The sequence below is a fragment of the Lichenostomus cassidix genome, chromosome W (genome assembly GCF_008360975.1).
Source record: "Lichenostomus cassidix isolate B80296 chromosome W, HeHo_3.0, whole genome shotgun sequence".
NCBI classification, from domain to species: domain Eukaryota; kingdom Metazoa; phylum Chordata; class Aves; order Passeriformes; family Meliphagidae; genus Lichenostomus; species Lichenostomus cassidix.
In genome coordinates this window covers 3,578,152-3,603,722 of record NC_139510.1, presented here as the reverse complement: position 1 = coordinate 3,603,722, position 25,571 = coordinate 3,578,152, and the positions used below count along the sequence as shown (strand labels likewise).

General features: G+C 47.9%; 1 long non-coding RNA gene and 1 pseudogene across 1 annotated transcript in view; one reads left to right on the top strand and one right to left on the bottom strand.

Annotated features, from left to right (window-relative positions):
- Window positions 1-25,293, top strand: part of LOC146425329 (uncharacterized) — a 440,420-nt gene extending 415,127 nt beyond the window's left edge. The window contains exon 2 of the long non-coding RNA XR_014846599.1: window positions 24,703-25,293. This is a non-coding gene — a long non-coding RNA (uncharacterized LOC146425329). The remainder of the gene's footprint in view (window positions 1-24,702) is intronic.
- LOC146425330 (uncharacterized) lies at window positions 170-4,139 on the bottom strand (annotated as a pseudogene).
- Window positions 25,294-25,571: the final 278 nt, after the last annotated feature.

Here is a 25,571-nt window from a genome sequence, read left to right as displayed (position 1 = left end):
CCTGTTCCTGGTCAGAGTATTCACTGTCTGACCTTTGTGATGCCAGATCAGAAGTTCCTTCACCAGGGTTGTAGGAAATGGTTTTAGTTTTTTATATCTGGGAGATTGCTGATTGTCTTCTTGTCTCTCTGCGGCAGCTACACTGGCAGTCTTCTTGAGTGGAGCCTTCTTAACAGCTCTCTTCCCTCTCTTCACCGACACGGGCTACCAGCTTAGAGGTGGGTTTGCCATCCCACTTCCTCATGTCCTCCCCCTGCTCACACAGAAAGAACCAGAGTTCATTATGTGGTCTGTGCTTGGGGCTTCCCTTCCATCTGACCAGGGTAGGGGAGGAGTGATCTCTTGGGCTGCCCCTAAAAACTTAGGTGCTGGCTCATAGGTATGAGGAAGTTCCCAGAGTTTCTTCTACATTTTGGAGCCAGGAAGACACAATTTGTACAGTTGGTGTATCCATTTGTAGGCAATTCAGTGCTACCAAGCTGCTGGAATATGATGCAGGAGTGCTTTGAAACACCTTCCTCCACGTGGCCAGTCTGCAAGGCATGTCCTCTGGATCTTTAGAGACCCTGTAACTTTTTAGATTGCTAATTCTTTCAAGTACTGGATACCTTCATCTGCAGTGGTCCACTTCCCTGGGGAGTTCACAAGATCTTCCTTAAATGGATATCTTGCCCTCACACTCGAGAGAAGCCATCTCCAGAGGGTGCAAATTGCTCCTTCTTTTCCAATTCCTCTTTCAATTTCGCTATCTTTGGCAAGGGATCCCAGCTGTTGGGCTTCATGACCTTCTATAACTGCTGACTGTCAGCCCCATTATCCCAGCATCAAAGCAGCCACACAGAAATCTGCCTATCTGGCTGGTGGCTGTAATCTGTTCTCAAGTCTCCAAGTTATGATGAGGTCAGAGACCGAACTTTGGTTTTCTCTTTGACTGACCTCACTCCATTTAGTTTCTTTGTTGAAGGGCCTTCCTCTTGACCTAACCCCTTCTTTCCCACCATTACTTCCTCTCCGTCTTTTTCCTCTTCTTCTTCCTCTGTGTCTTGGGGTAGTGGCTCATGATGATGGGGTTATCTGATAGTGTGGTGGTTTTGATTGGCCCAAAACATCAGCAAGGTATCTTTAACATCTAAGAGAAATTTAAACCCCTCAGAAGCTGTTGTGGTGGGCCTAAAGAAGTGTCTGAGGGGTGGGGAGTGGCACAAAGATGGCTCCTGTGTGTCCTGAGTGAAAGTTCTAGAAGTTTTTCATCAAGTCCAGCAGAGCCAATCTCTGATTTCTCTGAGAGTGATGGACATGCTGCCAGCCAAGTGTGGGCCAATTAGAGGTTCTAGTTACACCTCTTTGAAAACATATTTAAGAAAAAAGTCAAAACAAAGTAGTCACGCACTTCTTTGTAGTTAGAGGAGGAGGAGGTGGAAGTAAAAATATGTGAAGGGAGAACAACATGGAAACACCAAGGTTAGTAGAGAAGGTGGGGGAGGAGGTGCTTCAGGCGCCAGAGCTGAAAACCCTCTGCTAGCCATGGTGAAAACCATGGGGGGAGCAGGAGGTCCCCCTGCAGCCCATGGAGTCCACAAAAATGCAAAAATTCACCCACAGCCCACACCAGAGGAGCAGGTAGATGCCTGGAAAAAGCTGTAATCCAGTTAGAGTCTCATCAAAAGAGTTAAAGCTACAAAGGCCTGTGCAAGGGAGAGAAAGGCCTTGCTCCTGAGATGAAAGCAGCCTGGCCTCGGCTCAGGAGAGTCTGCACCTTATAGACAAAAAAACTCATGTTGCAGCAGAATTCGGGCAGGATGTTGCTCATGAGATTGGACCCACGCCAAAGAAGTTCCCAAAGGACTGTCTCTTGTAAGCGGCAACCCGTGGCTAAGTAGAGGACCCCTCTCCCTGATGGACTGACCAGAGAACAAACCCCTTACCCTGTCCCCTGCCCGCGTTGTTGGTTTGGAAAGATGAAAGGGGAGTGAGCCGAAAAACTGCTTCTTAAGAGAGAGAGAGAGTGAGAGCAGAGAAACTGTCTGGAGACAGAGAGAGATAAGTAGAGATAAAGAGTATTTGTAGTAGAAAAATTGTGGTAATGAACAAATTTATGGACGTGCTCTGTAGACTAAGAAAATACCCCACACCCTGCCCCCCTACCCGAGCTGTTGGTTGGAAAGAAGAAAGGGGGTGAATAAAAAATGAGTTTGTAAGAAGGAGGGGGGTGAGTAAACAAAATAGTGTATGAAAAGTTTATTTTTGCCTCTCATTTATCCTTCAACTCAGTTAAGTAATTAAATCACTTTGCAACTTTAAGTTTAGAGCCTGTCTGCCCTTTCTTCCATGCATCCTCCTACCAGTGTCCTGTCTCAACTCACGTGATTAGTGTGTGTTTTTACAGGTTTTTTTCCTTTCCCCTCTCCTGCACGTCTGCAGCAGAAGAAAGCCAAAGTGTCAGCATTTAGTCAAAGTCAAACCCCGACAGATAGTAATTTTGTGCCTGTAATAGTCACTGTCGCCAGCCCCCCCCTCATGGTTTGGGGGATATCGCTATGGGTGAAGGCTCGGCCCGGGATCCCTAGGGGGTTGAGGCTGGGGCTGGCCCTTCCTTATGGTTGGGGGATCAAGGCAGCAGCCATGTGGTTGGCATGGTGAGTGGATCTGACCTGAGATCCTATTGCCCTGTAGGTTTGTTGGTTTTTTCTTTTGGCACTGCAACCCGGGCCTGCCTGCTTGCTTCCCTGCTTCCCTGCTGCTCAGGATCTCAGAGCCAGCACGTGTGGTGCTGAAACCTGGGACCAGGACCGGGACCGTCTTCGACCAGGCCCCTGCCCCTACGGCTGCTCCTGTGTGTTAGGCTCCGAGACTACGATCAGCCGTGGTTTCTACACTGCAAGTCTACTCATCTTCTCCCTGTTTCCTGGCCATTTGGGGGTCCATAGCCAATGTGTGGGGTGCCTCTGGGACTAGGGTTGCCCCCACCGGGCCACTTCTCTGCACAGTAGCCCAACATCGCAACCAGCTGCTGCCTGTGAGCTGTGCAAAGGAGCAATCTCCTGTCCTCCCCTTTGCCCAAGCTCCTGCCACCCCTCAGGAGGTTCCTGAGCCCGCATCGAAGAACCCCTGAGGCCACGGGGAACCATCTCAGCCCCTCCGTGCCTTGCTGGGAGCCAACAGCGCCCCCTGAAGCCGCAGGGGAGTCACTGCAGCCTCTCTGCTTCAACAAGAGCCAACAGCGCCCCCTGCCAGTTGTGGTCGTAATTACACCAAAGGAGAAATTGCTTGACGGGCAGGAAAATGCTGTTATTGGGTTGTCTGTTTTTTTTGTTATTGCTGTGGTTGTGGTTGTTTGTCCATCTTGTTTTATATACATATATATATATAATTTTTTTTTCTAGCAGACAACTGTTATTCCTTTTCCCATATCTTTGCCTGAAAGCCCTGTAATTTCAAACTTATACTAATAAGGAGGGACGGGGTAATATTTTCCATCCCAGGAAGGTTTCCACCTATCCTTGGCAGACACCTGTCTTTTAAATCAGGAAGCTCCTTTACTAATTGATGGTACAGGCCTGTAACTCGCCTTGTCCATTTTTTTGTTTTCACTACTGGGGCAATTACTGTAGTTGCTGTGGTTTGAGTCCCTGTCTCAGGCATAGTGTCCTCAAACGCAGTTTGGGTTCCTCCCTCAACTACAGTCGTCTGAAATTACTGAACAGTGGCTTGGTAGGCCCAGCCCAGGCCCCAGTACAGGAAGGGAAGCTGCTGGTTTTCACTGGGGTAGGCAAGGCATCCTTCTATCAGTTGACGGGTAAGTTTATTAGGGTTGTTTACCTGTTCAGGTCTAAAATCCCAGGTAATGGGAGGTGATAACCACCTTAAAAACCTGCCCAAATCCTTCCATGCATCCTGCCACCCAGGAACCGGATGTCTCAGGGCAGATTTCAATATCTCCTCACCTTAAGTTTGTTTTCTCTTACCCCAGGATGACACCAGATTCCATGATCTCCATAGTGTACCAACAATATGAGCTAATATTATTAACAGTATTAAAGAACTTACATAGGATGAGCAAAGACCATGGGAGACTGCATTATAAAATCATTCACATCCACCTCGAGCGGGAAGAAGGAGGTGTATTCCCTCATCGTCATTGTGTTAACATGTTCCCAAACTCAACAAAATAAAGAGATAAGCAGTGCAGCCAACAAACACCATGTGCTGCACTGGAGCCTGTTGCTTGATAACTACTATTTACCATTTATTATAGTGTGCAATATTTATAACTGCCTTTATTTCACCCCACATGTGGATGCCAAAAAGGACTGTAGTGGGTTGACCTTGGCTGGGCACCAGGTGCCCACCAAGCTGCTCTATCACTGCCCTTCTCAGGAAGGAACCGTGAAAGTTCGACACATGGATGGACATGTACCCAAGAGTCAAGCTAATGAAGAGCATCATAACAACGAGCAGGTGGACCGAGTTGCCAAGGTGAAAGTATCACAGGTGGATCTGGGCTGGCAGCACAAAGGAGAATTATTTCTAGCTCATTGGGCCCATGATGCCTCTGGTCATCAAGGGAGAGATGCAACGTACAGATAGGCTCATGACCGAGGGGTGGACTTGACCATGGGCAGCATTTCACAGGTCATCCACAGCTGCGAGACCTGTGCTGCAATCAAACAGGCCAAGCAGGTGAAACCTCTGTGGTACAGTGGATGATGGTCAAAGTATAGGTATGGGGAAGCATGGTAAGTTGACTACATCACCCCTCCCCAAACCCGCCAAGGAAAGCGCTACGTGCTGACCATGGTGAAAGCAACCACGGGATGGTTGGAGACCTACTCTGTGTCTCATGCTACTGCCCGGAACACCATCTTGGGCTTGGAAAAGAAAGTCCTTTGGAGACATGGCATCCCTGAGAGAATCGAGTCGGACAACGGGACCCATTTCATGAACAGCCTCATAAGCACCTGGGCTAGAGAACACGGAACTGAATGGATATACCATATCCCCTATCATGCACCAGCTGCCGGGAAAGTTGAACTGTGCAACAGATTGTTTACGACCACTTTGAAGGCACTTGGCAGGGGGACCTTCAAAAATTGGGAACTGAACTTAGCAAAGGCCACCTGGATGGTCAACACAAGAGGCTCCATCAATTGAGCTGGTCCTGCCCAGTCCAAACCATTGCACAGAGTGGATGGAGATAGAGTCCCTGTGGTACACATGAGAGATATTTTAGGAAAGACTGTTTGGATTAGTCCTCCCACAGGCAAAGGCAAACCCATCCGTGGGGTTGTTTTTGCTCACGAACCTGGTTACACTTGGTGGGTAATGCAGGAAGACGGGGAAACCCATTGTGTACCACAAGGAGACCTGATCTTAAGTGAGAACTGTGTGTAAGGCTTTTCATTATATATATATGTAGGCATTAGGCAATGATGTAGCTGGTAATAGAATAAGGGGTGGATAATGTCCTAGGTTGCAATATAGATATATTCTAATGCCACCTCCACAAGCTTTTAAAGCAGGTGGGGCACTGGTTGTTATCTCCTGCTATAACTCACCCCTGATAACTGTTAATTGGCCATCAAGAACCTACTGCATGACTCATAGAATTACCTCATCCCATTAGAAATACCTCATCTGAATATGAGATGCTCCACCCAGGGGGGAGGAGCCAAGCATTCCCACCTGGATATAACCTGGGCTTTGAAACTGCACAAGCCAGGCCCTGTCTACTGGATTCCCAGAGGACAAGAGCTACCACTGGACTTTCAGGTGGAGGCCAGACCTTCTACAGGATCACCGCTTCAACCTAACTACTTCACTTGGACTGCTACCACCACCCTGACTAACAGGGTGTCAGGTTGTATCTGACTCTGTCAGAGTTCTTTCTTGTATTATTGCATTTGTTTTTAATTTTCCTATTAAATTATAATCCTGACTTGCAATCTCCCACTGTGTTGTTTTCAAACTAGTACAAATTTATAATCTCTCATTTATTGTCCCTTCTTACCGAAAGGGGTGGGGGTGATGCCTTAAATCACTGGTAAAAAATTTGAGACGCAGACACGCAGTATAGGAAAAGGGTATTACCTTGATTTAATAGGATCCTAGATGCACACCGACGACCAAGAGAGCAACGATATCCCCCGTATACAATTTATGGACTTCATAGATTAGCATACCTATCTCAAATTCCCCAATGAGAAGTCTAACAAATGAAGTAATTGCCCCCTTATTCAAATTACCTCCCCCCAAAAAGGTTACAACTTAGTTTACAAAAACATGTCCCAGTGATGGGGCTCTTTCAAGGTTGGTGCCTCATGCTCTTGAGATTGTGGAGATTGTTTCGTCTTCTCCAAAGAATTTTGAGCAAGGCTATAGTACAAGGGTTATAAACATGTGGGGCTAAGGTACAGGGAGTAAAAAGTACAGGAATGGGAAAGGGTAAAAAGGATATAAAGAGAGTATAAAAGTATAATGAAAAAGGACAAAAACTCATCAGGCATCAGGGGAAGGGGAGTGACTTATTTGGAGTTTAATTTCCCTGCTGGTGTTAAAATCAGTACATTGAATTGATGCTCAATGTGAGGCTCAAGAGAAAACTTGAAATAACAATTTTGATTGAAGCATTTCTGTATTGAGTAGAGAACTCCCTGGTTACAATGTCGCTTGATTTGTTCATGTGGGTGTGGTACCTAGCCCAGTGTATATTCCCATATACGCTCCTTGTGATAATGTTTGTCAAAGTAGGGAGAGGAATCAGGATTGTTCTGTTGATGTACTGTGTGACATCAGTTTATGACATGATAACATCAAGGGCAATGAGGATCATTTGGGATGTATATTCGGAGGAACCTGTCCTTGCCTTGGCTGCTACTTCTGGAAATTGATTAATAATCATACCCAACCTGTGGGAGGAACAGAAGAGGATGATTTTTCCCAGCCTTTCACCCCCTTCTCCTCCTTCAGGTCTGCTACAACAAACTTTGAGAATTTTTAATTACCTTTGTATGTTAAAGAAAGCATGCCCTCGTTGATATGTCTGTTACAGCTCCTAGTGCAGTCTACACCATGTTTAGAGACAGGACAGAGATGTCTCTGGAAGTTGTCCAGAGACCTGCCCTGGGGGTGGGTAGTCCTTAGTGGCATGGAATGTGGGAGAAAATGGGCCAGCTTTTGAAGGAGTATTCTACTCCAATGATTTGGAAGTTCATCTCTGAACAAATACAGGACCCTGATAAAGTGATAAAATTTGAAAGAAAAATGATGTGGCAGTTCCAGAGAGGCACAAAGTTATGCAACATGCTGGGCCCTGACCACTGCCTACCAGACACTGCTCGTTATGGTACAGCACCTTCAGGGGGAGGGGAAGGAAACCAGATCAACAAGCACCGTGGCTACACAACCTGCAGCTGAAGCAGAGGGACATCCCAAGCCAGTAGCAGACCCCCTGTTCAGAAGAGGAAATTCAAGACCAAATCAGTTTGCATAGTGAGTCATGAAGAGGAAGCAGGACCCTCACAACCAGTGGAAGAGAAAGGGCCAGAGATAATCACCCAATCCCTATACCCAACCAAAAAAACACCACCAGACAGGTGAGCCCCTATTGACCTGGCTTCTCTGATGCTGGGATGTCACAGCTGACAGTATGGCACTAGATTGTAATGAAGCCAAGCAACTGGGATCCCTGTCCCAGAATGCAGGCATTAACCAGGGAATCTGGAAAAGACCAGAAACTCTAAGCCTCTGGAGGCTACTCCTGTCAAGTGTGAGGAAAAATACCCTTGAAATGAAGACCTTTCAGTGCACCAAAACAAGTGGAACACCATGGAGCAAGGTATCTGGTGCCTGAGAGAATTAGCTGCACTGGAGATAATATTTTCACAATGTGTTGGTTTTACATGGCTTGTTTTTGGTAGCAGAGGGGGCTACAGGGGTGGCTTCTGTGAGAATCTTCTGAAAGCTTCCTCAGTGTCTGGCAGAGCTAATCTCTGGTGGCTCCAAAGATGGATGTGCCGCTGGCCAAGGCTAGGCCAATTAGAAATGGTGGTAATGTCTCTGTGATAACATATTTAAGAAGATATCAAAACAAAAGTTGTTGCACAGTTGTGATTTTCCAGCCAGAGAAGAGCAGGAGTGAGAACATGTGAGAAGAACACCAAGGTCAGTGAAGGTCAGTGAAGAAGGAGGGGGAGGATATGCTTCAGGCACTGGAGCTGAGATTCCTCTGCAGCCCATGGTGAAAACCATGGTGAAGCAGCTATCTCTCTGCAGCCCATGGAGGTCCATGGGGATGCAGAGATCCACCTGCAGCCTCTGGAGGAGCCCCACACTGGAGAAGGTGGATGCCTGAGAGGAGGCTGTGAGCATGTGGAAGGCCCATAGAGAGAGGGGCCTTGCTCCCATGCTGGTGCAGCCTGTCCTTGAAAGACTGCACCCCACGGAAGAGTGACCCATGCTGCAGCAGTTTTGGGAGGACTGTTGCCTGTGAGATGGACTCATGTTGGAGAAGTTCATGGAGAACTGTCTCCCGTGGGAGGGGGCCCCATGGTGCAGCAGGGGAATGACTCCTCTCCCTGAGCAGCAGGAGAAGCCACGGATGATGAACTGACCATAACCCCCATTCCCTGTCTCCTTGTGTGGCTGGGGTAGGAGGTAGTGCTGGGAAGGATGGAGGGGTAGGGGGAAGGTATTTTTAAGGGCTTATTTTACTTCTCATTATCCTGCTCTGATTTGCTGGTAATAAATTAATTTCTTATCTCTAATTTGAGCCTGTTTTGCCCATGATGGTATTTGATGAGTGATTTCTCCTGGTCCTTATCTCAACCCATGAACCCTTTGTTATATTTTTTCTCCTCTGTCCAACTGTGGAGGGGAGTGAGAGAGTGGCTTTGGTGGGTGCCTGGCATCTGGCCTGGGTCAACCCACTACACACATAATGAGTGATTCCCTAATAATCCAGACAGCATCCAGTATATGCAAAGCATGTGGCAGAAATTTGTATGGCATGCGCTGGCACCATATGCCAACTCATTGGGAGTGATCTCATAGAAGAAGGGAGAACAAAAAGCATACATGGTTTGCAAACTCCAGATATTTGAAGAAACTATCTCTGCCCCGTTATAGGCCTATGTCTTGTCCATGGAAAGACTGACCAAAGATTGCCTGAATTTAAAAGAGAAAATTAAAGAGGGTCACCAGAAACATAAAGAGGAGATGAAAGAGGAAATTTTCCATGCCCTGCCAGTACAGACCAGAGTCTCTGCTATAAGAAGCAAGTGACTGAGAGAGACTGGAGGAGATTGCTGTCTCAAAACATTTTGGGCGCATGTGTGGATGAAGGGGCAGGTCGGGTCTTGCCCTGGTGAGGTAATGCCCTTCTCCATACACCCCACCCCCCAATGTGGCAGGACATCCCCCCTTGCCACATGTGGGAACTGACAACTAGCCTGCCTTTGCTCACAGACATCGGCCGTGTTGCAAGCAGCTTCGTACCCGTGAGAAACAGAAGCAAGAAACCAAAACAAGACCAGAAAAACAACTTGGAATGCAACACCTGCAAAAGGGAGTCTGTTGTTCACAGAATATGTGTGCTAGAAATAACCCATCCAATGATGCTGCACAATAACAGGGTAGAACCAATAGCTGTATGGCACGAATGTCAGAAAATAGTATAAAAGAGACTTTATAGTAATAAACAAGGCTTATGCCTTCCTTTCTACTTGTCCTGGAGTCCTGTCTTTGTGTGTCGTTCACATCTCAAAACAGCGACAGCCACAGAAGAGCTTATCTGCTCTGCCCATCAGCTGGTGCATAGCTCCAGACATTCTTCCCCCTCACATGAGTTGGTGAGATAACCCAGGCCAGAGAACTGCCCAGCAGTGATTTATCTCTGGTGTCAGTGAGGTGAGATCATCCAGCTCACAATACACATCTTGCCTTGATAGCAAGATGTAAGGAGATAAGCCAGAAATTCGTGACTGAGAGACACTCTATTTTACAAACTATAAAAGCTACATAAATTTTCACAAAGGCAGAAGCCCCCTACACACTCTCTGAAAATGTATAGGGGATCTTCTCCTTTGAGCTCAGATGCGAACCCTGCAGATACTTTCCTGGGAATTGAGAGGAAAGATTCTATGTGTACCCCATCATCAATTTGGTAGTAAGTCCATTGAATCTTAAGCTGTACCGTTTCTTTGCTAGCTGTAATAATAGGTACCTGTATCGTGCACGGTATGTTATCTACTACTAGTTCCTTTTCATTTTATTCCTGTGTAGTAAATTGTTGCTGTGGCCCTGGCTCAGCTGAGCATCCCTAGCCCATTACACAGTGGCAGGGCCACACGGAATGAGTCGTGGGAGTAGCTAAAAAGAGTGCTCCCGGGGAGTCTTGAAGTGAGACACTATTGGCCCAGCTCGTCTCCCCTCCCACATTACATATAAAGATTAATTCCAGAAAGTTCGTCTTTGTTTGCCAATGCCGTGTTCTCTGATTGGAAAATTCAAAGTTCTGTACCTTCCCCCCTTATTCCCTCATAAGATTAAGTTATTGTCAATCCAGAGTTTTGTGTACCCCATTGGCCCTTTCGGTTCCCCCCCCCCTTTTTCTCCCCGCTTTATAAGCCCCGTCACAACGCAGAGCCCGCGCTTTTGGGTCGCCGATCCAGTCCTGTCCCGTCCCGCCTCCATCTCCCCTTACCCTTTTAATAAACCTCCTGGATTGCCAGCTCGACTGCCTGCAACTTTTGCCTCCGCTCCTGATCTCTGGGTCGTGCTGCTCCACCGAGAGCTCTGCCGCTTCCCGAACACCCCGCCTCCCTCCGAGAGCGGGCTGCCCTGCCGGGGCGGCGAAAAGCAGCCAACCCGATCTCGAACTGAGCTCGTGGGTCGAGAAACCCATCAGTAAATAGTTTATTTAAAGTCTTATGTCTGTTAGTTTTGTGTCTATTAAATAAAGAATTCATTTTATAATAGACCTAATTGGCCATTATTACAGAACTTGTGAATGAGAGTGAGTTTTGGGGTGCTGGTCGCCCCAATAAAGCTACTGCCTGCTGCCAGAGGCCTAGGCAAAAGGTAGGGACTTCTCTAATCTCCCATCTCCATTGGTAACACCCTAGACCCCAACCCTTCCAGTGGCCACTAATCACTGGCACGCTGGAGGCAATGCTCCACACCCCGCCCCTGGAACTCCAACCTATCCACAGATTGGCCAGATGATCAGAAGTCCCACCTTGGGGAAAGGCCAAGGAAAGCCATATGGTACTTAAGTCAAAGCATGCGGAGAGCATGTGTCTTGACCCTACCTCTTCTTGGAATTTCTATCAACTAAACACCGCTGGAACCAGGATTGGTAGCTATATTCGTTCTTTTCTATATTTCTTATCTCTTTCTCTCTTTCCCTTTCTTCTTCTTCTAATTCCCTCTTCTTTAAGTTTGAGTAACTTAAAATCGGATGGGCTTTGTGTTTTCTAAGTTGAATGGGCTAAGTTAATGCTTTGTGAAATGTTTTATGCTGATTGAATGCTGCTGTAAACTTTTGCCAAAGTTCTCTGATTTTCTGAAGTTGCCAGTAAAGTTTTTTCTTGTTTTGACCTCTTGAGAATACCTTGTCAGTGTTTCTAACTCAGGGTACATAAATAAAAATGTAAGCACTTTTAGGGTGCCCGTTGAGTGAGTTCTGGGACCTTACAGGGACCCCCTGGCTTGAGAGACAGGGTACACTCCACAAGGTAATCAGTGGTTTTACCTGCACTAACATGGAGAAGACATGAGGAAGTGGGACGGAAAAACCAACTCTGCCCTAGCAGCACAGATGCATGAGTTGAGAGAAGGAGTGACTACCGCAGGAAACTCTTCAAGGATAAATGCCACGCCAATTTCCAGTGGGAAAGTCCCCAGACAGAATAGAAGGGCTGATGTTACCTCTGATCCTCTAGAAGGGACCTGCAGTTCATATTTACAATAAGTGAGTGTTGAGTACTATGACCAGGACTAGAGGAGCCCTGCTTCTAGCCAGGTAGAGGAGACGGACAATCAAACTGTTTGGACAGTGTGAATCTGATGGCCTGGAACATCAGACCCACAAGAGTATAAGGCTTTAGTTGACATCAGTGCACAATGTACCCTGATGACATCAAGATATGTAGGGGGAGAACCCATATCTATTTCTGGGGTGACAGGGGGATCCCAACAGATGACTGTACTGGAAGCTGAAGTGAACCTGACCAAGAATGAGTGGCAAAAACAACCCATTGTGACTGGTCCAGAGGCCCTGTGCATTCTTGGCATAGATTACCCACGGAAAAGGTATTTCAAGGACCAAAAAGGGAATTGCTGGGCTTTTGGGACAGCTGCTGTGGAGACAGAGGAAATTAGACAGCTGAATACCTTGCCTGGTCTCTCAGAGGACCCTCCTGCTGTGGGACTGCTGAGCATCAAAAGAACAACAGGTGCCAATTGCTACCACAACAGTGCACCATCAACAATTCGGCACCAATCGGGACTTGGTGATCCCCATCCATGAGATGATTCATGAACTGGAGAGCTAGGGAGTGGTCAGCAAGACTTGCTTACCCTTCAGTAGTCCTATATGGCCTGTGTGTAAGTCCAATGGAGAGTGGAGACTGACAGTGGACTATCATGGCCTAAACGAAGTCACAACACCACTGAGTGCTGCTGTGCTGGACATGCTGGAACTTCAGTACAAACTGGAGTCCAAGGCAGCTAAGTGGTGCCACCACTGACATTGCTAATGTGTTTTTCTCCATTCCTTTAGCAGCAGAGTGCAGGCCACAGTTTGCTTTTACCTGGAGGGGCATGCAGTACATGTGGAACTGACTGCCCCAGGACAGAAACACAGCCCCACTATTTGCCATGAACTGATCCAAACTGCACTGGAAAAGGATGAGGCTCCAGAACACTTGCAATACATTGATGACATCATCATGTGGGGAACGCAGCAGAGGAAGTTTTTGAGAAAGCAGAGAAGATAATTCACATCCTCCTGAAAGCTGGTTTTACCATAAAACAAAGTGAAGTTAAGGGACCTGCCCAGGTGTCCCATCCTGCTGTAAAGGGGGCAGCCAGGAAGGATTCTTTTTAATAGATTTCTTAGACAAAAATAAAGCGCAAACGCATCAATATAATATCTGAGAATGGTTTATTGAAAAAGAAGGGTAAGTGTTCCTATCGAAGGAGAATAGAAAAGGGAACAAGGAGGGGAAGAGAGAGACGGAGAGAGAAACAGAATACCAGACAGATCGTTACCACTGTACCCCAGGTGCCCCATCAGCGAGAGTTCGGCATGTAATAAATGAATTCACAAGCTGAAATTTCAGCAGCATAGTATTCAACATTTATTAGTAGAGCAAAGGCAAACACAGCGCTGGGTGCTTAGCAATATTGCCAGAGGTGCGATTCCATTCATTTTACTGTGAACTTAGGTACCTTCTCCAACTGTTGCATATTCATTAAGCTCAGAAGATAATTTACACTTCACTCAATTACCCCCTCTCCGATCTCTGCCCCCTTCTGCCATCGCAGATCTTCTGGATTGTCTCAGAATTGAAGGCAGAAATCCGCCTCCGATGTCTCCTCAGTTCCAACCTAATTTGTAGTTGATAGTTTCTTTGGAAGGTGTGAGTTGAGATAACAGACTTCCTGGGATGCATGTGGTTTATCTTCATCATTTCTTTAAGATGTCTTGATCTCTGGCTCTGTGGTTTATCAGCTTAAAAGACATTTATTACCATGTATTTATTACTACATTTGCCAACATATTACAACTATTTCGAAGTTACAATTCACCTTAACCTTGTTTCTACTTAATTATATTTTATCTTAGCACTATTTTTACACAGTAAATGTTAAATTCATATATGCGAAAGCCAACGTTAATCATTCACTCATTTATCACAGGCAGATGGAGCGTGTGTTCTGTGAGCTGTGATGAGGCTGCGTGACTCCCGTGGTGGGTTAGGCACGATTTCCAAGCAGCGGCAGGCTGCATGTCCCTTCTGTTGGCGAAGAACAGGCTGTCGTGGCTACAGGCACACTTGTGGAGCAACTGCAGTTGTGAGGGTTGGGGCACGGCAGCTGTGGGTGGCAGTGGCAGCTCCATTGGGGAAACAGCGAGCATGAGGTTGTTGCAGTAACAGAGCTGCCTCCGGGAAGCAGCGAAGCTGGGCAGGGCTGGGCAGGAGCGGACAGGGAAGACAGCCAGGGAAGCAGCAGGACTACAGGGAGGAAAAGGCAGGGGGACAGGAGCTGTGTCCCTCCAGGCGAGCCCCTGCTCCCTCCAAGAAACCTAAAGAAAATGGTGCCGGTTGTGTCGCAGTTAACTGCTTTTGTGTACTAAGGCTCCTCCCATAGCCCAATTTCCCACGCATTTTCTCCTGGGCATCTGGGGATCTGCCCCACCGGCAAGAGGGGGTCACTTGCAGTCCGCTCGTGGAAGTTTTCTCTCCTGATTGGCTGTAAGAGGTAAAAGCCATCTCATCCCTGCAAGCGTTAACAAAGACGGTCAGGATGACCGCCTAAAAGATAAGAGGGGCCTAACAGCTGAAGACAGGAGCAGAGACGTTTAGAACTGGGGGAGAAACCACTGACACAGCAAGGGAGAGATGACGCATGGTCCTCAAGAGAAGGTGAAAAGTGCACTCTGAGGAAGACTTAGTCTTCATCCAAAAGACCCCTGAGGAAGACTTGAGCCTTCCTCAGTATGACCACCAGAGGGAACTGTGGCTGCGCAAAATTGTGCAACCCGGTCTCAGGATTTTATTAGCTTAGACACTCCTTTGTATTAGAATAGGCCTTCCCCTTTATCAATATGTATGTAATCACAGCATAAGAATGTGGAAGACACGTACCCTGGTGTGCATGTTAGGCAGAAAATCCCCCATGCACCTGGTGCTGTAATAACCAAATACCTGCTTCAATGACGAAAAGTCTCTAGAGTTGCTACACCACAATTTGTGTGATTCACAGCTGCCAAGCAAGGTCTCCCTGGGGACAGGGCTCCCAGCACTCATACAGCCCCTAAAGTAATTTTTCACCTCATGGATAACATATACTGAGGCATAAATAAAAATCAGATTGGTCCCTCTCACCAGGAAATTCAGTTTTTAGGAGTAAAATGGCAAGATGGACGTTGTGGGATTCCAATGGATATGGTTTACAAAATAGCAGCTGTGTCCCCACTGACCAGCAAGAAGGAAACACAGGGTTTGCTAGTGTCTTGGAGTGAGTTATCATGATAGTGTATTCCATGATCCTCTGCTTTGTGCCCCCCACCCCCCCAAAAAAAAAAAAAAAGGTTATGGTATCTTTAAGACACAGGAGCCAGGGACTGGATGTGTGTGGGGCTGGGGAAGGGAGAGGCTTTTTGTTTTCTGCACAGGCATTTTGGAGCCTCGCTGCCCAGGTTTTCAGCAGCTCTGTACAACGTGGTTTTTGCTTAGCTGAAAAGCTTTTCTGGCACAGGCAATAAAGCATTTCCTTTCCTTGGTTCAGAGAGGCTGCAATGGTGAGCCCTGGACTGCCTTGAGGTGAACTGAGCAGCTGCTTTGTCAGAGACCGAGGACTCCACACCAGCAGGAGTGGAGCGGCGCCACTTGAGTCTAAAGGTCCTGGGAGCTGGGCTGAGCTGGGGAGAGAAAACACACCAAGACTTCAGCTCAGCTGCTTTGCTGCCATGACCATTGCCACGGAGCCCTGTTGTGGGGAGGAGTTCAATGTCGGACAAGCCACCAGGCTTTCATCTGCTTCGTGATAGCCCCTGGTTGGTTTTTTTTCCTGAGAGAGAAGCCAGTGCCATCTTGTACCTCATGTCATGAGCAGGTATTTCTCTGGCCTTTTGGGTTTTTTGTCCCAGTGTGTGTGTGATGTCAGGAAAATTAAGCCACAAACACCAGAGGTTTATGTCCAAAAAGGAGACAGAGGAGTCTTGTAACTTTATTCATGAATAAAGGGAGAGGTCATGGGCATTTCCTATGGGGTCTCTCAAATTGTTAGAGGATGCAACCTCTTTTTATCCTAATTTCCCGTCCACATTTCCCTCTCTCTTTCTCCATTGGCTGAGGTACTTGAGAGGTACAGACTTCCCGAATTGCCTAATACAGACCCCCTTCTAATGTGCATTCCCCCCCCTTTTGTTTTCTTTGTGTCTCTGTTCTTTTTCTCTAAGTCCAGGGATTTAGCACAGCCTTTGGAGAGTAACAGTCTGTGTCACTTAATGGAATTCCTATGGAATTTATGGTTCCTCCCATTGCTTCTTTCACCTATCAGTATTTGGCCTTATCTACCAGCAGGCCTCACAGTTTGTTTGTTAAGACATCTCCCTCTTGTTCCTTTCAGTGGTAAGGTCTGACAGTTTAATATCTAACAGATATTTACCTTTTTGTTCCTTGTTTTGTGGGGATTCTGTTTGTTAATAAACTGTTTGGGTTTTTGTCACGTTCATCTATTAGTTAACATTTCCTATTGGTGGAAAGGGATTATTGGAACCCTGTAGAGGAGACAACACTCACTCCAGAGTGTCTTCTTTTAAATTGTCTCTCAAACCGAGACAGCTAGGCAATGTGGATTTTTGGAGGATGCATTTTCCAGATTACACTCATATTGTAAGCCCTCTCTATTTTGTGACGTGGAAGAAAAATTATTTCAAGTGGGGTCCTGAACAACAACAAGCTTTTGAACAAATCAAGCAGGAGACTGTCCATTCAGTAGCTCTTGAGCCAGTCAGGACAGGACAAGATATAAAAAACCTGCTCTACGTAGCAGCCGGGGAGAATGGTCCTTCCTGGTGTCTCTGACAAAAAGTACCTAGGGAGACTCAAGGATGACCCCTGGGATTCTGGAGTTGGGGATACAAAGATGCAAGGCCTCTTATACCCCAACTGAAAAGGACATGCTGGCAGCTTATGAAAGGTTTTGACTGCTTCAGAAGTTACTGGCACCGAAGCACAGCTGCTCCTGGCACCCTGAAGCACAGTGCTGGGCTGGATGTTCAAAGGGAAAGTCCCTTCCATAGATCATGCCACTGATGCTACATGAAGTAAGTGGGTCATGCTAATTACACAGAGAGCTCAAATAGGAAATCCCAATTGCCCAGGGATGTTGGAAATCATCACAACTTGGCCTGAAATTTAAAATTTCAGACTATCATCAGAAGAGGAAGAGGAGCAGGTGACGTGCTGAGGTGGCCCCACCATACAACCAGCTACCTGAAAATGAAAAGCAATACACTCTCTTCACTGATGGTTCCTGCCATATCGTAGGGACAAATAGGAAATGGAAAGCTGTCGCATGGAGTTCTACGCAATAAGTTGCAGAAGCTATTGAGGGACAAGGAAGATCAAGTCAGGTTGCAGTGATAAGGACGGTAGAACAGAACATTTACTCATATCAAGGACAGTAGAACACAACAGTACAGCTTTGGAGAAATAAATAAAGGATGTAACTTAGGCAAACAGAAGTTATGCACAACGCAAGCAGGATGCCAGCTCAGCTCTGCAAGACTGACAAAGTAGAAGTTATGTGAAACAACAACATTGTGCTTACTCAAAATTGAAGGTCGAGGAACAGGTCCTTAAAAACAACACCAGACATTGAAGACAGACCCCAAAGAACCATATAAGGACTTCCGATAAGGGGTGCGACTAAGTCAAAGGAAGTGAGGATAGCTAATGAGTATGTAATCAGTGTGTATGATAAAAACTCTGTTCACCCAATTTATGGTGCACTCAAATGGAGGAAGGATCCCCCGAGTGACCAGCATGCTGTAATAAAGAATGCTTGCTTTCTAATACTAAAAACTGTGTTAGAAAGTTTCTATCTGACCAATTTCAGTATCAGCAGAGCTGTAAGCCATCCAGCAGGCTTTAGATATTGCTGAATGAGAGAAATGGTCAGGGCTCTACCTGTACACTTACTCATGGATGGTAGCAAATGCTCTGTAGGAGTGGCTGGAACGATGGAAAAAGACCAATTGGCAGCACAGTGGTAAATCCATTTGGGCTGCTGAATTGTGGCAAGACATCGCTGCCAAGGTAGAGAAGTTGTGTTATGGATCCAGTGGGAGCTTCAGGCAAACCCTGCCTTAGCCTCGAATTTTTGGCGGCAGCTTAAATTTAGGTGGCCCACACCTAAAATCGCTCCAGCCTGCAAGTTCTAAGGATGGCAGGTCTATTTATAAAATGAGTTATTTATTGAATAGACAGGAGATAACAGACAAAAGTCTTAATCAGAGTTACTTACTACACAGTATATAATTAAAAGAACTACTAGTAGATTACATTAAAAAGTGTATGATATCAAGGTACCTATATTAAAGCTAGCAAAAGAAATAGTATTGATTAGGAGTCAATGTAACTTACCTCGAAAACGGTGATAGTGTACACAGAGTCCTTTTACTCACTGTCTGAGGAATAACCTGTCTTGGGAATGTCTTTTTATCCTATCCCATCTTTGGTTTTTTTCTTGCTCTTTTTGTTTGGTGTCTGAGATAGTCTCTGCTTCCCCCCCCCCCCCCCCCGGTCAGCTCCAGAATCTTGTGATAGGTGGTAGCCGGCCCGGGATTTCCTGTGAGAGAGTTGAGGGGGGGAAGGGAAGGGGAGCTCCGCCCTTTCCAGTCATTCAGGGGATTTGGGCAGCAAGGCAGCACAGGTCTCTCTAGGAGAGATACTGTTGCACGTTGGGTCGTTGGGTTTGTCTGTTTCTTTTTGTTACTTTCTCCTCCGGCACTGTGACTGGACTTCCTGGCTCATTTTCTCTGCCTCTCTGCTGTTTGGGAGCCCAGAGACAGTGCGTGCTGCACCAGGACCCAGTACCCCATCCCCTGCCGGGAGCCGCCCCATCTCTGCACAGCCTGGACCCGGGGACTAGCTGTTGTCAGTAAGCTACCCAGGAGAGAGATTCCCTGCTCAACCCCCGCCGTATTTCTGCTACTGCTCTGGATCTTTGCTACATTTTAACCCAACACTCCATGCCTGCCAGGACGCCTGCAGCTCCTGCTACAGCTGCGGAGTTTCTGCTATATCTTGCTTGCTACCACGGGTGAGCCAGACCCGCCATTCCAGCTTGCTGCACTGAGGTCCCTGCTACAGCCCACCTCATGTTCCAGCCTGCCCACCATTAGCCATGTGAGAGAGACACAACGGGACTCGGGCCACAGCGCCCCCTGCAGGCGTGGGGGAGAAATTGCACTGGGGCTGCTCAGCTGGGAGCCCAACAGCGCCCCTGCCGGCTGTGACCATAACTGCACCAAAGGGGAGGGCATGTGACAGCCGAGAGAAGGCTGTTACTGGGTTTCTGGTTTTGTTTTTTGTTGCTGCCATTGTTGTTGTTTGCTTGCCTTGTTATACATATACATACTAATAAAGAACTGTTATTCCTTTTCCCATATCTTTGCCTGAAAGCCCCTTAATTTCAAAGTTATAATAATTCAGAGGGAAGGGGGTCATATTTTCCATTCCAAGGGAGGTTCCTGCCATCCCTGACAGACACCTGTCTTTCAAACCAACACAGAATTTTGGCACCTAATGTGGGGCCTGAAGAAGGAATAACAGTTTCTGGGTAACCTACTTTAGTGTGCTGAACATAGAAACCGCACTAAGCAGAACTATGTGGTCTAGCATACCTTGGTTCAGTTGGCACATACTAGTGGCTATATTTTACCCATTTGCAGCTCCTTATCTAAACATGGGTCCTATGACTAAGACTACTGTGGCTGTTATCCAGTTAGCACAATGGGTCAATAAGGTGAGGAATTCATGGATTTTTAACTTCCTCTAGAAGGCGGGCACATGGATACATGGCTATCACACACAAAGTGTATGGTTTCGGATTTGGTACCTATTGTGAGGAAGTAAGACCGAGGGAAGTTTTTTCCCAGCCCTTTACTCATTTCGTTGGGCCTACCCCACCAGCTTTTAAAGGGTTCAAGTTTCCTCTAGATGCTAACCATGTGGGGCTGATATGCCTATTCTATTTAGCATTCACAGATAAGGTGAGATTGCCCTGGGTAACCACTCTAACATCTACCCCAGAGACTAGGGATTCTACCCCAGAGACTAGGGATGCCACCCCAGGGCCTGGCACTGCCCCAGAGCCTGACGGTTCCAAACAGCTTGACACTGCCCAACAGCCCCCCTCAGAAACGAACCGCCTGGATTGGGTGGGGGTACTGGTAGGAAACCCTGTCCCTCTCTCAAAGAGAGAGAGTCTGATGGTGTGGCAGCAAAGATCCTTTCCCATGGGAATTTTTCTCTTCTTCTTCTATGTTTTCTAAATAAAGTTTCATGTTATTGAAAGCAGCTTTTGGACACAGGCGCCCAAATGCCTGGGCCAATCAATCCCTGGGGGGTGGATGATTGTTGGCCAATCCAAATAGCCTTCTCGCGTGTATATAAATCTGTTAATTATTTAATAAAGTGGTCTTTGAGCACTCTCGGAGGACTCAGAACGCTTCACTCCATTATCAGTCAAATAGCGACATCTGGTGACCACTGACACGTACTACACGCACTGCAAAAGGCACACCGGCACCCTTCCCCCCCCCTCCCCGCCACGCGGCGTGGCTTGGGGTTTTGGGATGGAGATGGACCCCCCAATGCCAAAAGATGACCTTTTGCAATCCTTCTTGGAGGATCCCTGGTGTGATCCAACGGTCAAGTGGAAACAGCACCTGACCAGAATGCTCATGGACTGGGCTACAGAACACAGTCTGCCCGAAGTGTGGGAGACGAACGTGGACTGTGCCCTCTGGCTGAAGGTTGGGAGGGAACTGTGGAAAGAAATGGTATTCGGAGACGAGAAAACCATTCGTTTGCATCGGACATGGCGATCAGTCTGGGACACGTTAAGGGGACAGGAATTTTACACTGCAGAACTTAATGCTTCTCTCTGTCTGGACTCCTTGCTGTTGATTGACGAGGACCGCACTGAGAAACCCCCACCCCAGATCGACCCCACAGTAGCGGATGGGTCCCAAATGAGCAAGTATAACTCTCCAAATGATTTTATATTACCAAGCTGCCCTCATCCAAATTATCAGCTGGCAGAGATGCTGAAGAGAGAGGGGGATCGGGGGGACCACGGGACGGTGGCAGTGGCGAGTGTCCTGCCGCCTCTGCCGCTGCGGAATGGCGTGGCCCCTCCCCCTCCCCCTCCCCCGGGGCCGCCACCGCAGCTCCCAGCCACGGCGTGGACTGCCCCGGGTGCAGGAACTGAGAGTGCAGAAACTGCATGCCCCGCCGTGACACGGCCAGGGCAGTAACAGACCCTGGTTCCGGCCATCCCAGCCGTGGACTCGGAAATCCAGTCTGCTGCGCGGACTGCGCAACAGAATCTGGCCGTGCCGGAAGCGGAAGGAAAATCTTCGGCAGCGGGTGCTTCTGGCCAACATGACTTGATCAACATGGCGACTGAGGCGCTGCCGGCACGGACCCCCCGCAGACCAGGTATGCAGGATTTTGGGTCTCTGCCAGATTTGCCCCCTCCATCTTGGCTTTTAATGGATTTATTGGCCGAAGTGGCCGGATTCCGCTGAGACCTGGTGGAGATCTGTTCGGGGGGCGTCCAGCACGCAGGCTGGACCGGGCCGGAAGTGTCTGTCCCAAGACCCCGGAAGGTGTCTGGGCTCCATGCTGCGGGGACAGCGGAAATGGCAGAGGGAGTGCGGAGGGATCCGGGACAAAGACAGAATGTGCCGGTCCCTCTGACGGTTCCGGTGGCAGATGTAGCCTCGGCACAGCGCTCTGACCCCGCCGCTTTTGTGCCGATGCAGCAAGCGATTTTAACTGATGCTGTGCCAGTGAATTCAGTGGGGAAGCCTGATGCCCTGCCTGTATCGATGCCATCATCTTGCCCTTCCCCGAACCCCACCACTGTGACGTTTCTCGGCACATGAACTGCGTCCGGCCAGACCCCAGCATTTGTGATAGGGCTTGCAGATAGCAAGTCCTACTCTGACGATTCAGACAGCAACTTAAACGGGATGCTTCCTTCTGGGTGAAAGGTTGCGTTGGCAGGGCGGTGAAAGAAGCGCTTGCTTCTAAACAACCCTTGGAAATGCCAGGATGGGGCAGAGCCATTACACCCACGGAACTCCCTGCATTTCTGGGAATCAGTAAAGCAGGGTGCGCTGGATGCGGGACACTATGAACTTATAGAGAGATTAGGGTTGACAAAACGATGGGAGAACCATGAAAGGGACCCATTGGTTGCTACGGCAGATCAAAGTAATGCTAGCTTCCTGCAAGGAGATGTCCAGGCTTTTCCTGTGTTTGTGCCTGACCTGAATTCAAATAAGCAAAGCAGGCATGACGTCACTGCATGGAAAGTGATAAACGATCTTTATTCAAAGAGAGCAGAATATGGCCTCTCTTCTCCACATGTTATGCAAATTATTAGAGTGATAAATAGTGATCTGCTTGCTCCATTTGATATTGTGTATTTGGCTCAAGTCTTCTTTCACCCCGTGCAATATGCAGTTTTTGAGAACAATTGGAGATTGATGGCTGAAAAACAGGTGAGGCAGAATATGCAATTGCTTCCTGAAGACCCTAGGCGCATGATTGGGGTTGATGTCCTTATGGGGAAAAGACACTAACCCCAATGTCCAAGCTCCTTGGGATCCTCGGATTCTGGAGCAAGCCCAAAAGCTCAGTATGGGAGCCATCACAAAAATCATGGACATGGTCGCCCCACAAACATGGTATTCAAAAATACATCGGGCAATCTAAGCTTTTCCTGACCTTTGTAGAGAAGCCAGCAGCTGTGCGGTTTCTCGCTCTGGGACAGGCGGCGAGCCTTGAAACTGTACCAAAGGAGGCTGCTGCCGGGAACCTCCCACGCCAGACCGGGCACTGCTGGGAGTGCCTCGGGCACAGGAGCGGAGTGCCTCAGAGTTGGAGGCCAAGCAGGAGACAAAGCGATACAAAGAGATGTAGTCTGTCCGGTCAGGATCCAGTGGTTTATTAGGTAGGAACAGCAGGTTGGTGAGGGCGCGTGGGGTCAGGAAGGGTCGAAGAGGATGGAGCAAGCTGGATCTGGGACGCAAAGAGCCCAGAACAATGCCGAATACGGGGTTAAGAAGGGGGTGCAGGATGGGAGGGGTTTACATGGGACAACCAACCGGGATGCGAGGGGAGCAGGATTGGCAGGGACGTCAGGGAATGGGGATACGTAGAGGGAGGGTACAGAACTTTGAAAACCAATGGTGAAACTCGGCTAGAAGGAACAGAGTAGAACCTTCTAGCTATTAACTCCATATAGGATAAAGAGGAGATATCCAAAACCAATATTCTTGTTCTCTGATGCATATTAAGGATGCTGGCTGCAAGGTGTCTTGGGCGAGCATCGCTTTGCCACCCTAAGCTAAAGGTCTCCTCAGACCCAGGGCCCTTCCTCAGGTTCATCTGCCTCCAAGCTTATCTGAGCCAAGGCCACTGCAACACAGCTGCTTTGAAAAAGCAGGTGGAAGATGATACATTGAGACAGATATTGTGCAAGCAGTTGGCAAGAGACAATGCCAACGATGAGTGTAGAAGGATCATAAATGCCCTACCAGGGGAACCTTCATTCACAGACATGGTAGAAGCTTGCACTAAGGTGGAGGCAGACGGTCCAAGGAAATACGCCTTGGCTGAACTTCTGTCACCTAGTCGGGAACCCCCTGATCAGGGACAAAAACAGCCCAAAGCTGGGAACAAATGGAAACGAGTCAAATCAAAGCAGAAGGGAAATTCGCAGACCGAGACTCTTCAGTGTAAGAGGTGTGGTAGGCCAGGTCGCTGTTCAGACTATTGCAGGTCTCAGCACCATGTAGATGGTCAACCCCTGTCAGGAAACGTGAAAAGGGGTGAAAAAAGGGGGATTTTCCCTCCATCACAACAGTTCCCCCAGAACAGGGCGGCGGCATAGGCCTATCCAGTCAATGTGGAGGCGGCACCCAAGGCCCAGCCCGAGTCGATGCCTACACCGCAGCAACAGTCATCCTAGAATCTGGTGATGCCCATAGGGTTCCCATGGATGTGCATGGACCCCTAGATCAGGGCTTCAGTGCACTGCTTGTGGGAGGGCCTGATGCCACCAGCCAAGGGATCCTTGTTCTTCCAGAAGTTATAGTTGCTGATTTTACAGGCCAGATTCATGCTACAGTTTCCACATCAAGTCCCCCCGCCACTATCCCTGAAAAGACGCACATTGCTCAATTGTTGCCTTTTGTGTCTTCTGTTCCCAGGGTAAACCAGTAAGTTGGCAGAGGTAACAGCACTGAATTGCCGGGACTTCCTCAGGTCTACTGGGCTGCTGCCATCTCTAATCAGAGACCAGAGATGACATGTACCCTCGTCATGCTGAAAGCGCATCCTCACCAAATTCGGATGCAAGGTTTGATTGATACGGTTGCAACGATTCTTTCCTCCACTTCATGGCCTCCTTCATGGCCTTTAGCCCCTGCGGGATTGTTGCAGTGTGCTAATAGGATTTTTGTATATTGGTTATGTTCTAGAAATATATACCTAGCCGGAGTCTGTACCCTCCCCTGCTGTAAGCTTATTGGTGTACCCTTTTCCCCTCCTTAGCTCCTCCCCTTTGGCTTCCCCTGGTTAGCTGTTCGGAGCTAGCCACTCACCTCTTCCCTCTCCTCTTAACCCTCTGCGAGAGCCTTTCTCAAGGTTTGCCATCTTGGATTTGCAGCCCCTTTTGATGCCTGATGGGTTTTTGTCCTTTTTATTTTACTTTTATACTCTCTTTATATATATCCTTTATATATAACCTTTTACCCTTCCCCATTCCTGTACTTTTTACTCCCTGTATCTTAACCCTACATGTTTATCACCCTAGTACCCTTGCCCTGCTCAGAATCCTTTGGGGAAGACGAAACATCCCCACAATCTCAAAAGCATGAGGCTCCAACCTTGAACAGGCCCCCATCACTGAGACATGTTTTTTGTAAACTAAGTAGTAATCTTTCTGGGGGGAGGTAATTTTAATAAGGGGGCAATTACTTCATTTGTTAGACTTCTTATTGGAGACTTTTAGATAGGTATTCTAATCTAGGCTGTCCATAAATTGTATACGGGGGATATCGTCGGGGCTTTTTCGTCGGTGTGCATCTGGGATCCTATTAAATCAAGGTAATACCCCTTTCCTATACTGTGTGTCTGCGTCTCAAAATTTTTTACTAGTGATTTAAGGCATCACTTTTACCACCCCTTGCCTCTCCGTCCCTCTTCGCCATCCCCAGACCCTCACCTGTGGACCTTAATAAATTCCCTGGAAATCTCAGATTGCGATCCTACACTTCTTTTATCGCCGCGCCTCCACAGCAGCTCGCATCCCCCGCAGCTCTACTGCTTGCCGCAGCCACATGCTGGTGTGTTTTGGCCCCGGGCGACCCCCTCTTTATGTGGCGTGGGGTGGTCGCCCGTGAATTGCAAGACTGCACTGCTGCACAGGATCAGCTATTGCGGGGCTGGGAGGAACCACACAGAGCTGACTGAGTAAGCGACCTGTGTTGGTGAACGACACAGAGGGACACACGGCCTCAATCCGGCCCTTTGTTA